The sequence below is a fragment of the Lissotriton vulgaris genome, chromosome 1_1, assembly GCF_964263255.1.
Source record: "Lissotriton vulgaris chromosome 1_1, aLisVul1.2, whole genome shotgun sequence".
In the NCBI taxonomy this organism is placed as follows: Eukaryota; Metazoa; Chordata; class Amphibia; order Caudata; family Salamandridae; genus Lissotriton; species Lissotriton vulgaris.
The window spans coordinates 1,564,067,846-1,564,088,454 of NC_141685.1; positions in this window are offsets into that span (position 1 = coordinate 1,564,067,846).

A 20,609-nucleotide genomic window follows, 5' to 3' on the forward strand; every position below is an offset into this window, starting at 1 on the left:
TAAATCGCGGGATGCGCGTAGGATACGCATATGGAGTGGAAAAAAGAAAACCTGAAGCCCGCTTTAGTGCTAATTAGCCCCCGGAGGGCCAAGTCCTGAGGGCAATGTAGTTTATTATAATGGGGGGCCCAGAGGGGCCCCCCAGCCCCTGGGACCACTACCACCTGGGGCTTTTTTCAAATATATGTGCGGCGGGGGCTCATGGCCCCCGCAGTAAATGTAAATGTATATGTGTGGGGGGGCTCTTAGATCTCCCCAGCCCCGGGGACCTCCACTCCCCGGGGCTTTAAAACATTCATTGAGGGGGGCTCTGAGGTCCCTTCAGCCCCGGGGAGCGCCACCCTCCGGGGCTTTTAAATCTTAATTGAGGGGGGCTCTGAGGCCCCCCAGCCCCGGGAACCGCCACTCCCGAGGCTTTAAAATATTAATTGAGGTGGGGTCTGAGGCCCCCCCAGTCCCAGGGAGCGATATCCCCGGGGCTTTAAAATATTAATTGAGGGGGGGCTCTGAGGCACCCCAGCTCCGGGGCCCGCCGCCCTTCTTGAATGTGTTGGAGGAGGACCGCGTGGCCCCCCTCCTGGAGCCTAAGATGGACCTGTGGACCACCACCCCCAGGGCCGGCTCCTGCAGTGTCCCGGGGTGCACAGCCCCGGGACACTGCCGTTTGCAATGTCAGGGCGGGAGCCTCGCGGCTCCCACCCTGTCATTGAAAACTGCTTTCGTATTAGGAAGAGAGAGCAGGTTAAATTGCTCTCTCTTCCAAATAGGAAAGCAGATTGCTTTTTCCCAGGGGGAGCAGCATGTTAGTTGTTCTCCCTGAGGAAAAGAAATGCCGTCTCCCGAAGGACACGGCCTGGACCGTGGGGGCATTGAGGCACCCTCTACTATCCCCAACGTTTCATGTAAACCCCGGGGTTGATTAGTGATAGGGGACCACCATTGCCCGGGGCTTTATGTATTGTGGGAGGGACGGATTTGCAGTGTTCCGGGGTGCCCATCTCGCCCTCCCATAGCAAGGAAATATGTTTTCTCTTTCAAAATCTAAATTCTACATGGGGAGCTGCATGTTAGTAGTTCCTGCTGTGGAAAAGTAATGCTGGCTCCCAAATGCGTAGAAGTTGTGCACCAAAAGTGCTGGAGTTACGCACTATACAGATTATGAGTTGTGCATCCAGGGCGTGCACAACAGGGGGGCGCACTGAGCTGGGTGCGCAACTTTTACTTTTTCTGTTACAAAATAGCTCCTATCAGAACTTTCTAATATTCCTAGAGAATGTTGGGGACCGTGAGGGGAGCCACTACGCCCCCACGGTTTGGCCGGCTTTCCGCATTCTATGGGAGACAGCATTGCTTTTACACATGGGGAGATGCTAACTTGCATGTGGAAATGCAATTCTGTTTGGATTTTGAAAGTGAGAACAGATTTCACTGCTTTGTCTTTCAAAATCCAAACTAAGTTTGTTATGGGAGGGTGGGAGCCGGGAGACTTCCGCCGTCTCATAGCAAACAGTACAAAAGGGGGTGGTGATGGACGGAGCATCTGAATCAATCAAACACTCACACCCAGTCAAAAGATCTGGGTTTAATCCATCACCGTTCTTTAGCCCACTCTGCCACCCCAGTTCAGACATGGCTATATGCAAATCAGTCTGACCCTGTGCCTCATGGGAACAGTCCAGCCCAAACTGCCAAGCCATGTCTTCCCTGGACCGGAAACAAGCTTCCGAGGACCGGTTTCTGGCATTCCAGCCGTCTTCAGCCCGGCTTGCTTGAATCCAGTGGCAAAGTGAGCAAGGGACTCACGTCTGAGCATACCCTGCCACACATATGGCGGCCAAAAGCAGTACAAAAGGGGGTGGTGATGGACGGAGCATCTGAATCAATCAAACACTCACACCCAGACGCGAAAGTGGCGCAAGGGGGTTGTAAATCTGGCATAGTGTTTTGTTTTACTTTGCTTTCCTTTCTGTCTTGTAGAGGATCCAGGGTAAATATAATGATTTTTGTACAGCCAGTACCTTTCAATCCTACCCCCAAACGGCTTTCTGCCTGTTACCATAGTAACAGTTCATGTAACACTTACGTGAGCACAGAGGTTAGAAGTTCACCACACTATGTTGCTAATGGCGTTGTACTTTTAAAGTTTTGGATTGGAACCGTTAGTTGTAGCTAAAGACTCTGGTACAGATCTGGTAAAGAGTTAGTCTCAGAATTATACTTCAAATTATAAATATCATTTCTATTGGGGACCGCTACCCCCCCAAAAAAAGACGTATATATTTTTTTAAATTAACTTTTATTAAAACAACAATAAATAACTGGAAACGTAACTTAAAGGTAACAATACAATAAAGAACTAGAAACAAAATGTGATGTAGACTCCAATAGACGTATGGTAGGTTATCGGCAAAACAAAAAAGAAAATTAGTGTTTAAAATCTAGATCGATGTGACTAAATGAGGTCAAACATTACAAGTCAAGGTAACACTAGGATTTTACGTGTGCAGCTTGCCTGGAACATTTCGCTTGTGTTATAGGCCCGCGTTGAAGCAGTGTCTGTCTGGAAGTGCCTACTGCGTCAGATTTAAATTACAGATCGACAGGTCTTTAAAGTGATTCAGAGATGAGACAGAATTAGGTGAAATATCAAGTCATTATGCAGGACAATATTCTTTAGGGCTTATTTACAAGAGTCTTGCGCCACTTTTATGTTACTTTTTTCATGTTCAAAGTGACGCAAAAGTGGCGCAAGGGGCTTGTAAATGAGCTCTTTTATTTGTAATGCATTTAATCAGAGGTATTGTATATCTAGGCTGCTCTACTTACCTTCTGTAAACATTGTGGCCAGCAGAATTCACAACTTCAACTTAGCTTTGGTTCTACACGTCAGAGTAGACAGCAGCGTCCATAACTTTCAAAGAGGAAGAGAAATGATGTGAGAGAGAAAGAGAGAAAAAACGACATTAAAACATGGGAGAGAGAAAGTTATAAATTAAGCTGTTAATACTGGAGAAAATATTCGCCTTTTGCCTCTGTTGTGTGTCTAAGCACATTGAGGTTTTGTGATTCTGAACCCGTTTCATAAAGGCCATCGTATTGTGATGATTTTGGTAATAGCAAACCGCAATTGATGAGTGTGGCAAGTACGAGTGTTTTCGTCATGATCGATTGATGGATTCACTATGTATTCATAGATTTCGTTCTGAACCTTCGGGTTCCATTTTGTGTACAGCAGCCATTTTGTGGTTGCCCTCACATCGGCCGATGACTACGGCCAAACGAGTCTTTGGGACACGTACACCTTTAGCTGACTTCTAGATGACCTGAGCGAACTGACTCCGTTGCCCAAACCTAACCTTGTTGAGCCAGTTCCTTGTTCAGCAGCTGGTCAAGATAGAGATCAAAGAGCAGGACATTGCTGAGTTTATGGTACACGCACAAACCCTTCTATCTTGCTTCTCATCTGTTTCTGTTCCTTCTTTTATGGCCTATTTATGATTTGGGTTTGTTGTCTTTTATTATGGGTTCGTCCGTCCTGTCCGAGCAAGAATGTTGGGTTTTCCCATGTAATTGATGGTGGGCTGGACAACTGAAAAGTGGGCTTGTCGTTATGCGATACCTTTTGCAATGTCACTTGTGATTGGATAGTTTGTAAATAATTGTTGTTTGTTAGGAATGTGATTTTTAGTATAAAAGACGATGTCTCGCAATACGAAAATTAAGCAGTCTCTAGCGAACTACCTGTGTCGTGCTTCGTAGACTTCTGTTCCTGGTTGCAGCCAATAAATTTGATCCTTGACTTCACCGAGAAGTATCCTGTGTCTCTGTATTCTAAGACAGGTGAACCCGAAGACTTTGGGCGTGCCCCTGGTGCCGCTGGGTTCTAAAATCCGGTTCTTCAGTTGGCGCCCAACGTGGGACGACCTCAGTGGTACCGGTCCAAGCCTGAAGATTGTGAGGAGCTTCGAGAGAAAATTCTGGAGGAAGGCCAACCACTTCATCGACCCTTGTATGTCGTCGTGGTCCGAAAGTCTTTGCTGCGAGGTTCCCCGCTTTCCGACAGCTACGAAGGACTGCTGCCCTGACTGCCGCCCTGTCTTGGACCCTTTTGATAATTTGTAGAGCGAGACGATAGACAGGACTTTTGGTGACGTGATCAATACCTCAGTTAAGTATGAGTGGAGCGTCTCCCAGTCCTTAGTTTTTGGGTATCTTTTGGGATCTTTGATTTGGAACTTGCAAGCACCAAAACAGAGGGACTCATGTATTTGCGAGACTATCGAGTTTGATAACCCCTTGAAGTTTGAAGCTAGACTAGTGAGCGAAGATGCCTGGTCTTAGCAGACTTGGAAAGATATTTTGTTGTGGTTGTAATAGGGATTCCTGATTGGAGGATTTGTGTCCGATACCTCCGGTTGGAACTCCGACCTAAGAGCTCTATTCGAAACATGGTGTGGCCCCATTACGTATAAGGAAGTGTCGATTAGATACACTAGGAAGGATGGTGTCCTAAAGTGGCCCCAACATGGTAATTATGACACAGAGATTTTAGATAATCTGGAAGTTAAAGAATGCCCGGCCGGCGATGTTTGTCTTCTTCCGCCTCTGACGAAAGGAAGCCAAACAGAAAGAAATTAAACTAGCGAAGAGAAATAAAAGAGAGAAGGGTATCTCGATAATGCAGGCTGCTATTCAGTTTAAAGATAATGAAGAAGAACAAGCGAGTGAGCAGTTGCACAGGCAACGTAAAATGGCGATTGATAAATGTTATCCAGCTGTGCCACCTCTTCAGCAAGGTGCAATGAAGGATCTTGAGAAAGATCCTTTTGATGTCACATTTGTTGAGTTCGCCACCCCCTTATGTGCAGAGTGCTACAGCACCTCCGCAACCATTAGTTGCGCAACCTCCGGTTGCTTTGCCTCCTGTTATTGTACAGCCGCCAGCTCCTCTTCAGTTAGCTCCTATTCCTTTGGTGCAGCCTTCTCAAGGGCCGCAATCTTTGCTACCTGCTCCGCCTCCAATTCCTACGACTTTGTCTCCTGTATTGTCTACTTCTTCTGATACTCCTTCTGATACTACTTCTACGTATACTTTGTCTCACCCTGTTTTTCCTCCTGTTCTTATGACAGCTTCTCCTTCTGTTCGACAGAGAATGACTGATACTGTTGCTGGTCTTTTGTCTCCTTTCTTTGGGTCATTGAGTATGACCCCTGCTTCTGTGCGTAAACAGTTGCCTAGCCAAATGCCTGGTCCCGAAGAGCGGGCAGTATTGCATCATTTAGCTCGTAAATGGGTTACTAATTCTTCAAGATATGCTTTAGAGTCTGTTATGGATGTCTTCCGTCAATGGGAAGCACCGAAGTAGAGGTATGTCTTCGACATGATGTGTACTTTCCTTCGTGAAGAATGGGAACATGATGATTTGGGACATACTCCGTCTGAGTTGTTCCGTGTACAGTCCGAGTTTGCGAAGGGAACTATAGTGGGTCTCGATGTTGAAAAAGCAGTTGCGACATTGCTTTCGCTTAGGAGTGAGTGTCCTTCTTAGCCGTTGTTTGAGCCTGATCCTTCTGTTGGGAGAAAAGTGCGACAATATCCAATGAGAGAGGTTCCTCCGGAATGGAAGGAAGCAGTTCAGGCCGATGTTAATAATGGTATTGCAGTGGTAGATGCTCATTTTCAGCGTGTTTGGGTACATGTTCCGTGGAAGCGAGCTGAAGTTTTGGCCCTTAATCAGACTTTACCTGACCCCCGTAAAAATCCTGCAGGGTACTATAAGGAGTTATCACAGACAGCAGACTCATGTACTATCAATCTAGCCGATATAGATATGTTGTTTGGGAATGTGGTTCCACAGCCCTTATGGGGAATGATTTGTCATGTGGATCATGCGCAAGAGTTAGGTGATACGTGGAATAATATTACTGCCGCAGATGGTCGACAAGGTGGTGGAGCTAAACCTGAGCCTTTAGTTGCAGAACTCCCTGGTACGATCATTACTTATATGAAGACTTTAATGCCTGCTATGCGAGTAAACTGGGATAAATTGTCTGCGTGTAAGCAGAAGAAAGACAAAAGTGTGTCTGATTTCTTCACTAGGTTTGAAGAGACGTTTATTGACCACAGTGGTCAAGACATGAGTACGGAAGGTGGCCAACGGTTGTTCGTTGATAAGTTTGTGCATAACTTGCTTCCCGAGCTGTGTACTAAGTTGAAGGATTCAGAGAGTTCTTGGGCTGTTTCTTCGTCGGCTCAGATATTGGCTACTGCACAATATTATGAAAATAGGGATAAGGATGAGAAAGATAAAGCAGTCAGAAAGACTAAAGAGTTGAAGACAAAGGTTTTTTTGCAGCAAGCGTATCCGCCTCGTAATAATCAGCGCGACTATCAGCAACCTCAGCAGTTTCAGAGAAATTCGTAAAGGTTCGAGTCTTCTCAACAGCGTTTTCCGGTAGGCCCTAATCAGTGTGCGTACTGTAAAGAAGAGGGTCATTTTAAAAATAGTTGTCCGGTTCTGTTACAGCGCACGAATGGTGCTTCTGGTGTGAGAGGTCGAGGTGTTCAGCAAGCTCCTAGAGGTAGGGGACGTAGTGTGTTCCCCCAGAATGCACGTTCTTTTCCTCCACAGAATTCGATGAATTGTTTTGATCTGCAGAATGGTGCGTCTGGTAGGACGACTCAGTACTATGCTGACGACTACTATGTCGAAGGTGAGAATATGGATGGTAATGATTGCTAGGACAGACAAAGACAAAGAGAGGGAGTTGTTTCAGTTCCAGTAGATCATAGTGGACCTTATATTGAAGTGATTACATCAGGTGTGTCAGAGCCTTTTCTGGTGGATACTGGTGCAGCAAAGAGTTCTATTATGCACTCTAAACTCCCTGGCGCACCTTTGTCTGGCTTGACGAATGTTTCAGTAGGTTTTTCTGGTGCCCCAGTTCATAATCCGGTTTCTAGTCCTTTGTCTCTTTCTGTTGGACCTTGTGAATTTGAAGCACCCCTCATTCTGACAACAGGTTGTGGTGAGAATTTGGTGGGATTAGATTTGTTGAAAAGATTGTATGCGACGCTACATTGTTCTCCTTCAGGAGTACTGCTTACATTGGGTAAGAGAGTGATCTCTCCGATGTATTTATCTAAAGATCGACTTCCAGTGGAATTGTGTTCTCTTCCTGATACTCTTTGGGCTACTGGTCCTAATGATGTGGGTCTCTTGGAGATTCCGCCATATGTTGTGACGTTGAAAGTGAATGCTAGATTGCCGCGTATTCCCCAATATCGGATTTCTAGTGATGGTGAAAAAGCGCTTTTAGCGATCATCTATGATCTGATTGAGAAAGGTGTGATTGAAGAAACGAGAGGTAATGTGTGCAATAGTCCGGTTTTGCCTGTACTGATTCTTCGCAACCGCCTGTGTATAGGTTTGTGATCGATCTCCGTGAAGTGAACAAGATCGTAGTTCCGCAATTTCCTGTTGTTCCGGATATTACTGCTTTACTGACTATGATTCCTGCTTCTGCTACCTGGTTTTCGATGATTGATTTGAAGAATGTTTTTTTCAGCATCCAGATTGCCGAGGAGAGTAGAGATATTTTTGGCTTCTCTTTAGGAGGTCGAAGTTTCCGGTTCAAGCGCGCTCCTCAAGGCTATTGTGAGAGTCCATCCATCTATAGTCAGGCTTTGAAAACACAGCTTGATACGGTTGTTTTACCTGATGGTGTTGCTCTTATTCAGTTTGTCGACGATTTGTTAGTTGCTGCTGATATTGAGGAGATTTGTAAAGAGGCTACTTTGTTGCGACATTTGTCTGACTTCCATCATAAAGTGTCTCTTTCGAAGTTGCAGTATTGTTGACAAGAAGTGACCTACTTAGGTCATCTCTTATCGAAGGAGGGAAGAAGATTGACCCCAGAACGAATTCAAGCGATTGCGAGAATGAATGGGCCAACTACACAGAGAAAAGTGCGTCCTTTCTTGGGTATTACTTCATATTGTAGACAGTGGATTCCAAATTTTTCACTTCTTGCGAAACCTTTGTTAGCCCTTACTGTTAAGGATACTCCGAATCCTATTCCTTGGACTGACGAATGCCAGAAGAGTTTTTCTGAATTGTGTGATGCGTTGTGTTCGGCTCCTGTGTTGGGTACTCCTGACTACAGTAAGCCTTTTACACTCTATGTCCACGAGAGAGAGGGATGTGCATTGTCAGTTTAGACACAGCAGTTCGGCGATAAACAACGTCCATGTGCGTATTTCTCGTCGACTTTGGATCCGGTAGCTAGAGCTTGCCGAGTTGTTTGAGAGCTACAGCAGCAGCGGCTGTCTCTATTCGACAGTCTGCTGGTTTGGTGATGGATAATACGTTGATTGTGATGGTTCCACATGCAGTGGATACCTTGTTAAACAGGACAAAGATACATCACTTAACCAGTGCTTGATTGTCAGGTTACGAGTTGACACTTTTGGCGAGTCATGTGCATATAAAGAGATGCAATACGTTGAATCCAGCTACGTTGTTGCCGATTTCTGTAGAGACAGATGTTTCTGAACAGCATGATTGCTTTCTTAGGACAGAGGAGGAAACGAAAGGTAGAATAGACCTTAGGGATACCCTTCTTACAAAGTGTGATGGTACCTTATGGGTAGATGGTTCGTGTTTCAAGCTTCCGAATGGTGATACGACTGCGGCATATGCTGTTACGACTTTGCATACGATTGTTGAAGCTGCATGTATCCCACATAATTCAGCTCAAGCCACAGAATTGATTGCATTGACAAGAGCGTGTGTGTTGTCGAAAGGGAAACAAGTGACTGTATATACTGATAGCCAGTATGCGTTTGGTGTGGCTCATAGTTTTGGTTGCTTGTGGAAGGAACGTGGGTTCCTCACGTCTCATGGAACGAAAATACAGCATGGTCAGTTGGTGAATGAACTTCTTGAGTCACTTACGTTACCATTGCAAGTTGCGATCGTGAAATGCAGTGCACATAAGAAGGTTACCGATGACGTTGGTCGTGGTAATGCGTTTGCGGATGAAGTTGCGAAAGAGATGGCGAAAGATGTGATGAGTCGAATGTATGTTGCGGGTCCGGCAAGATGGGTTCTGGCTAGAAGTATGTGTGAAGATACGATAGAGAGCGTGAAGTCAATTCAGGCTGAAGCTACAGAGAAATAATTGAGTGTATGGAGAGAGAGTACGGGAAAATTGGATTCAAATGGTTGTTGGATTGAGTTGTCAAAGCATCAGCGATGGATGTTACCTGATGCGTATGTGCTTGCAGTGGTTACAATGGCACATGGAATGGCTCATATTAGTGCGAAAGGGATTTGTAAGTTGTTGGCTCCAGTATGGCAAAATGCTGGAATTCCTAAGTGTGCAGAGAACTTGGTCAAGAATTGTATGGTTTTTCTGATGTACAATCCTGGTAAGGGAACTCCAACTCCAGCTGGTCATTTTGCGCCTCCGACGTATCCGTTTGAGGTTTTGCAATTAGATTTCATTCATATGGAGAGATGCAACAACCTGAAGTACGTCCTCGTGGTTGTTTGTGCCTTTTTGAGATGGGTAGAAGCATACCCCCTGGAAGATAATACTGCCTTGTCTACAGCTAACGCCCTTGTTTATGAATTCTTCCCTAGGTATGGTTTGCCGAGAATGGTCTGGAGTGACAATGGGAGTGAATTTGTGGGTCAAGTGATGAAGAGAGTGTGTGAAGGTTTAGGCATCAGGCAGCAGTTATACGCTGCAAACCACCCCCAATCTGCAGGTCTGGTAGAATGCTATAATGGCACCCTAAAACTGAAGTTAGCCAAGATTCAGGCGAGCTCTGGTCTCCAATGGCCCGATGCTTTGCCATTGGCACTTTTGTCAACTAGGATGACTGTACATTCTCGAGTGGGACTTAGTCCGTATGAAATTGTTTTTGGTCGCCCGGCAAATATATGGGGAGTGCAGAGGCCAATAAAGTTTAGCGAAATTGAACACCATGTACTTATTGACTATCTGTATGATTTGATGGCTAAATTGCGTGTCTTACACCAACAGGTTCATGAAACATTGCCACAAGCTTCTGAAGATCCAGGACACGCCATTGATCCTGGTTCGTGGGTCCTGGTCAGAAACTTTCAGCGGACAAAGAACAACCAGCCCAGCGGGACCGGACCCCACCAAGTATTGCTGTTGACGCGGACTGCAGTGCGAGTGCACGGGAAAAAGAACTGGATCCACGGCGTACATTGTAAGAGAGCTCCTTTGCCTCTGCCATACGACCGGTGGGTTCAGGAGGGTATTCCGGATTCAGAAACTGAAACCGTGCCCCGTTTTTTGCCGTTTAGCGATGCACGTTTAATTGGGACAAGTTCTGAGCATGAAAGCAACAACCTTTTACAAGAAGCTGTGCCTCCGTCAGTTCAACTGGACACTACTGAACCTGAACTATTGTTTCGTGATCAGACATTGCCTGGTAAAGGCCGCTATAATTTACGACCGAGAGTCGTTGGACTGATAAAACAATAAATTCTTTTCTTTGCTATTTTTGAAGCTAAGCTCTCCCATCCGAGAAACTGTTTTGACCGATTTTTGTTTTTCAAACCTCCATCCGGGTTCAACTGTAGGGTCGCGGTATAAAGACTCATAGTGTACGGCCGTGTAAACACAAGGTCGACGGTTCTGGTTTGTTCTAGGGCGTTCCCTGGAACATTCAGAGGTGCACTTGAGTGAACCGAACCAACTGCCGCGAACAGCACGGTTAGAGGATGGAGTTTTTCGAGATGGAGAGAACTGTTGAAGAAATGAACTTTAAGAGAAAATTGTGCAAAATAATGAGTAGAAAATGTTTCTTGATATTATGTCTTTTGCTGCTACTTAGCCTGATGATGTTTTTGATGGAATATGTTATATTCTCTTTTCAAGTGATGTTTGCACCCACTACACAACCAATACCTTCTCCTACTGTTTCTTCGCATTCTTTTCACCCTTTGCCTGAACATGAGTCCATTAGAAGATTGGAATTCGTTAATAACTCTTTTGTTCAACTTTTGCACCAACATCAGCTAGTACTGAACACCACTAATTGTTGGGTGTGTGGCCTTATGCCTCATAATACTGATAAAGGTATTCCTTATCTGGTCCTGCCATTTAGCTATAATGATTCTGTGTGGGCATACAGAACAATGTTTATCTATGCTCGTGAAGTTTACCCCCTGCGTTCTGTGAAAGATAATCCAAAGAATAGTGCTCTAGTTAAGGGTATAGTAGATATGATTAGAGGAATTTGTTCCTATGAAACTATCCCGAAAGATGAGACACTCGCGTATATTGGATGGAACGTGACTGGATATGGTGTTAGTCTGAGTGAAAACCAGCGAGCAAAAAGATCTTCTCCGATTTGGATCGTACCCCAATCTGGTCTTTTTTGTCTGCATGGTAATGGCTAGAATCCAAGAGCTTAGTTAGGGAAGAGTACTTGTACTGAGATGTATGTTTTTGCGTCCCAGACTTCCCCATCGTTTTTAGCAGCTAAGGGTACCTATTTTGTCTGTTACGATAGAGCATACACATGGTTGCCCCCTGATTTCTCTGGCACGTGTTATGGCCTGTTCCTGTTGCCTCCTACGTATACAGCTGCGGCAGATTACCATAGGACGAGAGTTGTTAGAGGTGTCTTCAGTAAGGAAGATACTGCAGGACAAGAATTGGGAGAATTCCTGAAGGGTTTTCTGCCGTTTTGGGGACCTATGGTTAATAGCAGGAACATACGGCAATTGACGAGAGTGGTTGAGTCCTCCATAGTTGAAGCTGCCGGTGCCCTTAGTAACTTGACTGCTGAGCTCCAGTCGGATCGTCTTATGACTCTTCAGAACAGAGATGCGTTAGATGTCATACTTGCAGATAGAGGAGGGGTATGTAAACTGATTCAATCGAGCTGCTGCGTTTTCATTCCAGACAACGCTCCGACAGTGTACCAAGCCATTTCCAAGCTGCATAAGATCTCCGAGTCTATACATGTGGACGAAGGAGATTGGTCGTTAATGGGATGGTTTTGGGGATTGTTATCCACTTGGGGATGGAAGATTCTGATGATTATTGGGATGGTTTTAGCTAGTCTTCTCCTTTTCTGTCTTTGCGTACAGTGTGCTCCTGCTATATGTGGCCTTTGCGCTACTTCGTGCGCAAGGAGACCTGTCCAGAGAGAGCTACTAAGTACTAGGATGATGCTACAGCAACATCTTGATGATCTGATGAATATAGACCTGGATTCAGACTGACGTGAGTTTAGGTTATTGCCTATGTAAGGGCAAACGGAGGGTCTGAGGTTCTGTGATTCTGAACCCGGTTCATAAAGGTCATCCTATTGTGATGATTTTGGTAATAGCGAACCGCAAATGACGAGTGCAGTAAGTACGAGTGTTTTCGTCATGATCGATTGATGGATTCACTATGTATTCATAGATTTCGTTCTGAACCTTCCGGTTCCATTTTGTGTACGGCAGCCATTTTGTGGTTGCCCTCACATAGGCCGATGACTACGGCCGAACGAGTCTTTGGGACACGTACACGTTCTAGATGACCTGAGCGAACTGACTCCATTGCCCGAAGCTAACCTTGTTGAGCCAGTTCCTTGTTCAGCAGCTGGTCAAGATAGAGATCAAAGAGCAGGACATTGCTAAGTTTATGGTTCACGCACACACCCTTCTATCTTGCTTCTCATCTGTTTCTGTTCCTTCTTTTATGGCCTATTTATGATTTGGGTTTGTGGTCTTTTATTATGGGTTCGTCCGGCCTGTCCGAGCAAGAATGTTGGGTTTTCCCGTGTAATTGATGGTGGGCTGGACAACTTGAAAGTGGGCTTGTCGTTATGCGATACCTTTTGCAATGTCACTTGTGATTGGATAGTTTGTAAATAAATGTTGTTTGTTAGGAATGTGATTTTTAGTATAAAAGACGATGTCTCGCAAAACGAAAATTGAGCAGTCTCTAGTGGTGCATGGTGCAAGGGTGTCTGCGCTGGCGCATGGCAACTGTTTGTGCGCCAGCGGAGGGGAGAGCACAGGAATGCGACATATTCTTGTAAATATGTCACATTTCTATGCTCTGAAAGTGCAGTAGCGTGGTGCATCCAAAGGGCTTACCGTGCCACGCTGCAGCACTTTCTTGTAGACCTACCGCTGCGTACCTAGACTGTTGCATCTCATTGACTTGCAGAGTCTGGAGGTGGGTGTTTTTCTTGAGAAGTCAGAGGCAGATTTAAAAGCTCCTTGCGCTACTTTTCCCATGTTAAAAGTGACACATCAAGTGGCGCAAGAAGCTTGTAGATCTGTTCGTTAAACTGTTGTAACCTATCCATTCTCACTGCTCAGAGGTAATTGTATATTTCTACATAGTGAATGTGCTGGACACTACCCACTCTCTCCTTTCACAGATAACTTTTTATTGTTTCGGAAACAAGCTTCATTGTTCACCTAGTGCCATTGGCGTGATTCAATGAGGGTGCATTACGTGTTGAAGCGGGCTTCACTGTGGCCAACAGAGTTCACTACTTGTACTTAGGTAAGGTTGTGCACGGCAGAGTGGACAGCAGCAACCATAACTTTAAAAGAGAAAGAGGAATGATGTGAGAGAAAGTGAGAAAGAGAAAGAGAGAACAAACAACATTAAAACGTGGGAGAGAGAAAGTTATAGATGGAACAGTTAATACTGGAGAAAATACTCGTAGCTCACCTTTTGCCTCTGTTGTGTCCAAGCACGTGGTAGTTCATAGTTCACCCTCCAATTTAGTGATCTGAAAGATAGTATAAAGAGTTAGTAATAGTATAGTCCCACTTTCTCCATTGACTGATGACTTGTCGTTGTTTCGGAAACAAGCTTCTTGTGCCATTGGCGTGATTCAAAGAGGGTGCACTACGTGTTGAAGCAGCTTTCTCAGAAGTTGTTACGATGGCTACGCATCATCGCAGAATCCTCGAACATTGAGTTTTAGAAGTGTTGGGGGGGACGCCAATTTGTGAAACACAACCTGTAAGATAAAAAGGAAGTTAACATTGTGTGTAATTTTTTTTTCAAAGGAGAGAGGAAGTGGCAGAGTGACTGCAAAGAATATTCGCAGCTCAACTTTCTGTCACCAGTGTTTTTCACCACGTGCTGGGACATAATGCACCATGAAGCTCTACATCCAAAAGTTAGTAAAAGAAAGATGTTATGATTGGTAATTGTTACTATCTTAATGTGGAGATAACTTTGCCCTTTCACACACGTTCCTTCTCACATTGATAAGAACTATTTGTATAGTTTATATTCCGGACGTTTGAGCGATTATAAAAACGTTCCTGCTATCGGAAAAAATATATATACATTTAATTTGATACACTATATAGGACTGCGTTTTTCTAAATCGCTGCGTCACTTTTTTTATCCTGTCTGCTACAACGCTTCGACTCCCTCTGATGCGTACTCAGGCCTCACTGCTCACCTTTTCATGGATAGGACACCTTCTACATCATGCAGTCCCGCTCTGCCACTAAGAAGTCTCACATATGGTGCTGAGTCTTGATATCTTCATGGCTAACAACATACTCGTGCTCCAATCATCATCATCGCAGGTTCTTCACTCGCTCAGTGCTTCGGGTACCACTAACTCAGTGACCAAAGAAGCCATGCACGTGGTAGTGGGCCCATTTGTTTCGGTATTTTGGGCCTACATGAAGCGTGCAAACCACCAGGACGGGCCATCACAGTGCTTGCGATGGGAGCAACTCTAAAATGGCGTACTGCACGTGCGCCCCATATTTTTTATAGGTAGGGTCACGTGTGTAGTGACGTATGTACTGGATGGGTGTGGTGTGGGTGTATACTAGCCATGAGGGAGTGTGTGTGCCGATCTGACAACTAGACCTGGAACTAAGAAATCACTACAATGGAAATCTGGGCCATGTAGTGTTGTTGTGTTTTCCTGGTAGCGTAAGCAGAGTGGGCTTTACTAACGTATTCAGCAGTGATTAATTTTCCAAGACCCCTGGGGCTTTTAAATGTTGGGAGGGGGGTCGCACGGCTCCGGGACACTGCAGGAGCTGGCCCTGGGGCGTGGCAGTCTCCAGGGCCTTCAAGGGCTCTAGTCATAGGGACACGCATTCTGCCTCACACATACACTAAAAAAGAAGAGAAAGTGATGAGAGATAATTTGTGGCATGCTTGGGCTCGAGAACCTGGATAATCACTAAATGGGGTCTGGCAGTGAAGTGCATAGTTTTTCTCGAAGAAGTCTTTCGGGGTTTTGAGAAAGCAAGCCATCTTTAATAATTGCCTCTTGCTATGTGTACTTGCAGGGTTATCTGATTTGCTAGTATGTTAAAAAAAGATACTTTCAACACCTCTTTTTGATTGGTTGTGAAGCATTGTAAGAAGATGTATTAGCGACCAATCCCTTTTCTTGTGCAGATTTTGAAAAACATTTGATTGGCTGTTGTGTGGTTACGTGTACCTTCCTCGTGGTAATTTTGATTGGCTATTTTTTCTATGTGATGTTACGATACACTCACAATGTATGTAGCCCATTTTGTGACGCACTTTATTTTACAATACGTTTCAAAAACTAGTTGTGGTAGGGTGTTTTTAACTTAAAGTGTGTAGTCTGCTTACAAGTTTGTTGACTGTAAAGGTATTTAAAAATTTGCACAAGTTTTCAAAATATTTTTATTGAGTCTTTTATATTCATCATATGGGTGGAATACAAATTTTTATTGTTCATTCATTGGTATCACGCGTTGGACCACATTTCTTTTATTTTATCATAAGCAGTCACTTTTAAGTCACTTTTTTCAGTTGATAGGTGTTCTAATTTGCACTGATTTAGTGCGCCACGTGTTTATGTAAACATGCCTCTTTCTATACTTTTTACCTTTCGTATAATTTCTAAAATGCTTTATTTCAATTTGTTTTTATTATTAATTAAAGCATTTTGTAGGGGGGGGCTTGGGATGCGAAAGTAGCGCAAGGGGGGTGTAAATCTGGAACACAGTGTTTTGTTTTACTTTGCCTTCCTTTCTATCTTGTAAAGGATCCAGGGTAAATATAACGGCTTTTGTACAGCTAGTACCTTTCAACTCTACCACCAAACAGCTTTCTGCCTGTTACCACAGTAACAGTTCATGGAACAGTTTAGTGAGCACAGAGGTTAGAAGTTCACCACACTATGCTGCTAATAGAAATAGTTACTTGGTGGAGTTTAATTTTTTTTCCATAGGAACCGTTAGTTGTAGAAGTCAGTGGAAAATATAATAAAAATAATAGCAGGGGTTCGCTGGGGCCCTCACAGTCCCAAGGCATCACTCATGTTGGAAGGGGGATGCAGTAGGCTGTGGAAGATATCGGGAAAACAACAAAGCGGCTTATTGCGTATTTTCTTTAATATAATATGGAATAGTGTTTATTTATTAGGCAGTGTTCACTTTTGTTACAGATACAGTCACTTTATTACAGGCAATTTATTAATATGTTGGACGGCGTATTCTGTATGTGTGCGTGATACAAATTTAACATTTAATTGGCTAAGGTGTTCTAACAACAATCTTAATGTTCATTTGGGTGTGAACTATTGAAAGTAGAAGTATTTTCTGTAATTCACTTGTGCTCCGGAGAGTTGCGAGGACATGTAATTGGCTTTCATGTTGAATGGAGGACTTTCCTGAGCTTTATGTTGGTGGGTTGCGAACTATTGAAAGTAGAAGTGTTGTCAGCCATTCATTTCCGCTCTGCGGAGTAGGAGGGACATCTGATTGGCTGACGTGTTTTAAGCAGGACTTTCCTAAGCCTAATGTTTATTGGCTGTAAACTGTTGAAAGTGAAAGTGTTGTTAGCGATTCCTTCCTGTTCGCGGAGTATTAGGGTAACTGTTCCAAGCGGAACCTTACGAAGCTTAATGTTCATTGGCTGTGAAGTATTAAAAGTAGAGGTGTTGGCAGTCATTCCCTCCTCCTCTGCGGAACAACATGGACATTTTATTGGCTAAAGTGTTCCGAGCACGAGTTTGCTCCTTATTGGGTGGGAACGGTTCACTGTTGTGAGTGATTTTGTGACGCACTTCCAAAGGAGTATGGGAAAAGAAAGTAGTAGAGGGCAGGTTAGGAACACTTTTAACTCTGTACAGTGCTCATAAGGTGGTGGAGAGGGATTATGAGGGAAACATTTATTTTTATATGTTTCAAGGGTCATTTATATAATTCCCGTGTGGTGTATAAATCACAGCAGAAAAATGACAGTGTCTTTTGCTGTTTTTTTTATCAAGTTTGCGGGTGACATACTTCTTAGGAGTACTATTAACTTATAATGTGGTGTTTACTTTTCTGATGGGGAGGTGTGGTTGCGCAGCAAAAAATTAAATCTAGGTTTGAAACAGTTTTTATTAAGCAAATACAAACCCTCCTTTTTTCTGCTACAGTTTGTAAAAGGGTTTCCCCATATTGTTGATAATGTAAGAGGGCATCAGTTACTTTTAGATAAAGTAGAATAGAAGTGCTACAGCAAACACTCCCGCACTACATTATCTGAGGTCAAGAGAACTAGTAAAAACAGTTAAATACAAGTGACTTCATTTTACATTGAAAGGTATGCATTATTATTTTTCAAATTTCTATTCTGTTTAATTCAGGAACGTTCTGTTGTAGTGCTTAGAGGTTGCACACTGTTCCGCTAACAAATCACGTACTCACTTAAGAATATATAGGATGGTACTCTTATAATATACAGTACTGGTCCTATATATTCTTTAGGGAGAATGTGAATAGGAACCGAAAATAAGAATAGAAATTAGAAAAAAACATTCAGAAATGTAGGGTTTATTAAATATTTAAAGTAACAAAGTGTGCATGATCGCTATATTTTTTATTCTGCAATTTCGTAAAATATGTTTCTTGAAAAAAAATATATACAGATATATATTACAGATGGCGCTGAAAAATCTCCTATTCCTCTTCTGTAACAATAGGACAATCTATTACAATATAACGATTGATACCATTGTTACAGTAAAAAGAAAAGGAAAATAAAGTTATCTATTTAACAGAACATCCATAATGAAAAACTTTTGAGCGGTAATTATATACTGAACTTCTTTTCTCAGGAGGTGAAAACGTTTGATCTTCGTGGCGACGGGTCATAAACTCCTCTGAGATCATGACTGTGAGAATTATAATATATGTATATGTTCACAGTATATGATCACAAAGGGGGAACAGACTAAAAACCAAAAGCCGGTGACGTTGCTTATATATCTTTACTCTTTGTGCCGACATATCATGAACTCCCCTGAGATGAGCATAACTGTTAATGTTATAATATACATATTAACAGTATATGATCTCTAGGGGAAAGCACAGTAACAACTGGAAGATGATGACATTCATTGTAAATGTTTGGGTTTGCGCCGATGGGTCACCAACACCTCTCAAGCGAAGTACAGTGTCAACATTATAATATAGAAAGTCACAATATATATGCTGAAAGGAGCCAGACAAGGAGCAATGTTTGTTGCAATCTATCTGTTTCTGAAAACAAGCTGCTGACGTTACAGAGAAAAAGTGAACAACATGCAATAACATTTTTTTCTAGATATAAATGTTTAAATATTGACAAATGGCCACAAATTATAACTAAGTACTATGCCTATGCCATATTGAAACAACTTACAACTCCGGAATAAGCTTGTTGACGCAAAAGAAGAATCCAATGCTAGAAAAGGGAACCTGCATCACAGATTGGCGACTCAGAAATAACTTGCGAAAACAAAACTAATTGCACAGTCGGTGTGGTTTATATAGCTTTTGGTTCTTTAAAAGTCTATGGAAGGAAGATTTGCTCTGCCTAAGTAGATGTCACTTTTTACAGTTTACACATGCTGACTTTTTAACTGTTTTACTTCTGCACGTGTTGGGAAAAGTTACAAACTGTGAAGCTGTAAAGGTTTCGATTTCCATAGTAACACGTAACACGTAACACGTATAAGGTCATTATTATCTACATACGTTGGAGAGTTTAAAAAGTGTTACTCAGTAAACTGTGTTTTTTGCATTCTCATTATTAAAAACATCTAAATAGAAGACATAAAAAAAATATTGTTTACAATAGAAGAAAAAAACGTATTATTATTTGTTATTACTATGCTTCTTAATTTAAAAAATGCTAGCATTTGTAAATCGTAAAGATACCCTCGGAAAGGTGTGCTGGCGCTTGGGGCATTGGGAAGATTAAGCAAGGTATTGCTTTCAGTGAGATAGTGGTAGGCTAAGATGGCATAGTGTATAAAATGGGACATGGCTTGAGAACAGGTCTCTGCAACACACCTGTATGGTATTGAATAGAAAGACATGCTTGGCTAGTAGAGACCAGGGACTCTCAGGATTAAAAGAGACCAAATTGTGCAACATAAAATACGTAACAGAGTGTGTTTTCAAATTCTCTTTCATATTTAGAAGGACAGGATAAGTTACTGTCTGTAGCTTTTCTTCTATATGTAAATATGTCCTCATTATACACAATACTTTGTGTTGAAGGGGCGTTCTATAGCTGTTACTGTGAGTATTTTCGACTTATACAAGCAATGACTAATTTCTAATTATGTTAAAAGGTGAGTATTAGATAGGTGTTTAAGGATTGATGTGTGTGAAAACACATGAAGGATTCAAAAACTAGTGTGAGAATAGTACCTACATACACACAGATTCAGTGTTATTCTAGACAAGCAACAGTATCCTTTGCATTTTACTAAAACACATTTACTAGTTTGGAAGGGGTAAGGTGAATAGACATATTCTACATTTTTTGGTACTGCATTTTAGTATAAGAGCCTGAGTCATTTTCCATTGTCATAAGCAGTGACTGGTTTCGAATTTTATGAAAACTTAAGAACAGGAAATGTTTATAAGCAATTATATTTATATAACCTTATGAAGTACTTAAACACTACTGTTGGAATGTTATTAGACAATGGAATTTACATAATATTTTCTGGGGCCAAAATAGTTGATATATCTACTTGTGTATTATGTACTAAAAAAACTGTTAAAGTGAAGTGTTTATGTTTTTGTGCAAGGACCTAGAACATAATAGATTTGTTATGGATAAAGAGGAGAATCCTACCGAACACACATTGAAAATGAGCAACAGTTTAATTGAAGTACAAAATCTACCTATAACAGGCAGCGAGACTGAATTAGAGGACATCAGTACTGCAGATATCACGTGTGATTTTGAAAATGAAAGCAATGATGCTGATTTTTTGGAAGCACTGGATCACGTAGAGTTACTGGAAGCTATAAACTCTAAAATGGCAAACCAGCGGTATGATCTCGAAGAAGTACCAGAGGAACTCCTTTTAGAAGCTTTGTTAAAATATGAGATGTCTCAAGAATAATTTTATTGTTTAATAATAATAAAGCATTGAGCACTATGTACTAATCCATTCACTGTACTAAAACTCAAGCACTTATAGATTCACTCAGACACTCTCTTTACAGTATTCTATTGATTCAGTCAGTAGCCAATACTTATGCAGTGAAGTAGGCCTTAAGACATGGACTGCTTCAAAACTTATACAGTATGCATGCAGTCTT